The following is a 4427-nucleotide window of genomic DNA, read 5'->3' as shown; positions in this document are numbered from 1 at the left end:
GCAAGATGGGACTTGAGATGTGGGGTGGAGGTTGGGTCTCTGAGAAGTGAGGTCGGCAGCCAGACTCTCTCAAGTGCAAGAGGACCAGGAAACCGAGAGAAAGGAAAGGAAAAGCAAACTGAGTGGCCAGGCAGCTTTTTGCCATTAATATTTTGTGTTTTTGTGTCTCAACACTAATTCCTCAAGAATGTTGTTTTGATTTCTGTATTTCGCTTGAGCTTAAATTTCCAAGGAAAGTCAGACCTGAATGAGAATACAAGGATTTGTTTTTTTTGCAGTCAAACATGTCAACATGACGGTTACCAATGTAGCGGTTATCTCATTTGCCTGGTCCTTCCTTCATTCATTCATTGCCTCCTCTAATCCTTGTTTGCTTTCTTCCTTGCTCCAATATTTTTTGCTTGTTTCCTTCCTCCCTCTTTCCCCATCATTTTATCATTGTTTTTCTTCCTAAACGCATTATTTGCTTCCTCACTACCTTGTCCCCCCCCCCTTTATCATTTCCTGTTTCTTTCCTTCCTCATTTTGTTGTGTGTTTCCTCCTTCCGACAACAGCTCCCTTACAAGCAAGCAACAGAACAACGCCTGTTTCCACTCGGTCTCGAACCAAGGACCATTCGCGTGTTAGGCGAACGTGATAACCACTACACTATGGAAACACATAAAATTGCACGGCTTTTGTTGATGTCGCCATAATTTCCGGTCAAAGCATTGTTCAATGCTAAGTACGTTGAGACGAAAAACAAAAATACATCTTATAGTGCGACACCCAGAGTTTGTCTGATACCGTTAAACATTTAGAAGGTGATAATAAATTAAGGTACATGGAAAAATTAGAGAGACTTGGCATAGAGTATCCATATATAATACTGAAGTCGATGTTTTTGCCAATAAAACAGGTTCATCCAAAGAATTGTCAATCTTGATCATCACTTGACAAAACAAGTTTAAGAATTTGCCTGTCACGACCCGGAGACAAATTTGGCCAGTGCCAATGAAATCACCGCATCCTTACCATGAGACGATCTGATTTGGCATTCCCTCGATTGGGTTAGTCCTGGATCAATCAACCTTCTCACTGCAGCCAACAGCTTTATACGTCCAACTTTCGTGGCAGTTTCCACAAAGCTGTGATCGCGTAGTGGTTAGTTCTCTGCTTTGTTGCTACACAATCCTTGTTCAATTCCGGGTCACAGCAGTTATAAAGGCCCTCAGTCGCCTTTTTCCATGCTGTTATTTGGCGGGTGTGGGACAGGGAAAATTGTATACATGGGTTTCCAGATGGTGCAGGTCTTGTGTAGGGCAAGTGGCACAATGGATAATGTGTCTGACAACAGATCAGAAGATTCTAGGTTCAAGTCCTGGCTAGCTTGGTTGTGTTTTCTTGCACGTGGTATCAAAGCCAGTTCAGAATGATGTTTTTGGTATGTTCACCTGAAATGTCTTCTTTGAAGGTTAGATCACAAATATATATATTTTTTCTTGATACCTCGAGAACTCCTTTCTCAACCACATCTGCCATTTTAAAGTAATTACATAGCAGAGATGCATCAATTGAATCATGAAATATGATCCAGAAAGCACATTCTGCTATTTGCATCCAGTGCATGACGGTCTTCATCTTTTTCCGGCGCTGTGACGTCACACAAACTGAACATCCTGATCATTAACTGTTATGTGCTATTGTTCAACCTGTTCTTCCTGACATTGACCTTATTTGTTGTTGTATGATTCATCAAGATCACATTAGTTTATCACAGGGGTGTCAAACTCATTTTGTCACGGGCCACACTGCAGTTATGGTTTCCTTAGAGGACCGTTATGAAACCATAAAAATCTTTAATCGTCTCATCATATTTACACATAAACTTTCTGAACTTGTTTTGGAATTAGATATCAAGGGTCATGGGTTTTTTAACTATTTTTTCAACATAAAAATGGTTGTAATACCTCAATATCATTGATGATCTGACCATTTGAAATTTTAACGAGAATTATGGAATTTGGCAAACCTAATTTGCCTTTGCGGGCCATGCAAAATCATGTGGTGGGCCAGATCTGACGCCCGGGCCTTGAGTTTGACACTTGTGATTTTTGGTGTGGCATTTGGTTTTACAAATGGTTCAGGCAGCGGCAAAAGATTATTATTATTTTTTTGGGCATTCTTTCTGTCATGCTCCTGGCTTCCTGCCCAGGCTGGGCATGGCCAGCCAATTAGTCAGAGCAACCCTGCACCTTGTTTCAGCTGATACCTCCCAGTATATATAAGACTTGGGGGACGACTTGTCCTTCGCTAGATCGCCGTCCTTGATGCCTCGTTCCCGCACTCCTGTTTGCCTGACTTCTGCTCTCCGTGTACCGACCCATGCCTGTCCACTGACCACCCTCGTAAGCCTGCCGTACTATTACTTCTGCCTGGTTTGGACTGCCTACCTGAACACTGACCTTGGACTGAATAAAGGTTTCCTCTGCACCGTCTGCATGTCTCTGGAGTCGTGCATTTGGGTCCGCCCTCGTGCCCCGTTCATGAGTGAAGAAGGAATACCACCAGCAAATAGTGAAAGTCACTGAACAGGGGAAGAAACATGCTCAGTTATGCGTGCCTTGGAAGCGTTCCAAACTCTGTGCCGATTACTTTGAAGCCTCATGTTTTGCAACAGCATTGGATACACAATTGTAGTTAGCCAGAGGCTGAAAGTATATATATAGATAGATAGATAGATAGATAGATAGAGAAGAAGAAAATAAGTATTTCAACACCCTGGTATATTGCAAGTTCTAACACTGAGAAATCATGGCTTGATCTAAAATGTTCATCGTCATACCATGTCCACTGAGAGAGAGATCATCTCATAAGAAAAATCAAGAAATCACAATGTATGATTTTTTTCAACAATTTATTTGTGTGATACAGCTGCAAATACGTATTTGAACACCTGAGAAAACCAATGTCAATATTTGGTACAGTAGTCTTTGTTTGCAATTAAAGAGGTCAAACGTTTCCTGTCGTTGTTCACCAGGTTTGCACACACTGCAGGAGGGATTTTGGCCCACTCCTCCACACAGATCTTCTCTAAATCAGACAGATTTCTGGGCTGTCACTGAGAAACACAGAGTTTCAGCTCCCTCCAAAGATTTTCTATTGAGTTTAGGTCTGGACACTGGGTCGGCCACGTCAGAACCTTGATACGCTTTTTACGGAGCCACTCCTTGGTTTTTCTGACTGTGTGCTTCGGGTCATTGTCATGTTGAAAAACCCAGCCGTGACCCATCTTCAATGGGCTGCGGTCATCCTCTCCTTAAAACAGTGCAGTCATCCTGGATGATGTGCAGAAAAACACTCCCATGCTTCACAGCAGGGATGGTGTTCTTATGATGGAACTCATCAGTCATCTTTCTCAAAACACATTGAGTAGAATTATGACCAAAAAGTTTCATTTTGGTCACATTTGACCACAAAACCTTCTCCCATGACTCCTTTGTATCATCCAAATGGTCATTGGCAAACTCAAGACGGGCCTTGATGTGCTGGTTTAAGCAGGGGAACCTTCCGTGCCATGCATGCTTTCAAACCATGACGTCTTAGTCTATTACCAACAGTCACCTTGGAAATGGTGTTGCTGCGGCCACAACGCAGAGTACTAACCACTATACGATCACGGCTGTTGAAAGCTGGCAAGGTTGTCTTTCTAAATCTGTCACCATGGCAACAAGGCTGAAAACCTACAGGATGCTGAGCCAGCACCAGTGAAACTGAAAGGTTTTTTCTGCATTATAGTGTAAATCAAGTGAATCATCTCAACATTTTACTGCATTCATAAAAATATTCATCAATATTTCATCCAGAAGACAAGTCCAACCGCTTCTATGGTCGAATCTTGGATCGTGATGAAAATCAACATTCATGTCACTCCCCACATTATCATATTGTTTTATTTCATCAATAAACATTGAAACTATCAACAATTAGAGTAATGAGTATATTCTTCAATTAAATATTAACACTGCAATAACTGTCCTCGACCTGCAATAATGTTATGTGACAAAATATAAAAAATATGGAAATTCAGACAAAGATGTATACATTGGAGGCGGCATGGTGGATCAGCTGGTAAAGTGTTGGCCTCACAGTTCTGAGGTCCTGTGTTCAACCCTGGACCCGCCTGTCTGGAGTTTGCTTGTTCTCCTCGTGACTGCGTGGGTTTTTTCCGGGCACTCTGGTTTCCTCCCACATTCCAAAAACATGCAACATTTATTGGACACTCTAAATTGCCCCGAGGTGTGATTGTGAGTGTGGCTGTTTGTCTCGGTGTCCCTTGCGATTGGCTGGCAACCAGTTCAGCCTCCTGGCCAGTGACAGCTGGGATATGCTCCAGCACTTGCCATGACGCTTGTGAGGATAAGTGGCTAAATAAATGGATGGATGG

The 4427-nt window shown here is 42.4% G+C and overlaps 1 non-coding gene across 1 annotated transcript; it reads right to left on the bottom strand.

The window, feature by feature from the left end:
* Window positions 1–586: 586 nt before the first annotated feature.
* On the bottom strand, window positions 587–659 carry trnav-aac (transfer RNA valine (anticodon AAC)). The gene has a single exon. It is a non-coding gene; the product is annotated as a tRNA-Val (tRNA).
* Window positions 660–4427: the final 3768 nt, after the last annotated feature.

The sequence above is a fragment of the Syngnathoides biaculeatus genome, unplaced genomic scaffold (assembly GCF_019802595.1).
Source record: "Syngnathoides biaculeatus isolate LvHL_M unplaced genomic scaffold, ASM1980259v1 ctg202_pilon_pilon, whole genome shotgun sequence".
NCBI classification, from domain to species: Eukaryota; Metazoa; Chordata; class Actinopteri; order Syngnathiformes; family Syngnathidae; genus Syngnathoides; species Syngnathoides biaculeatus.
This window is presented reverse-complemented; position numbering and strand designations above follow the sequence as displayed.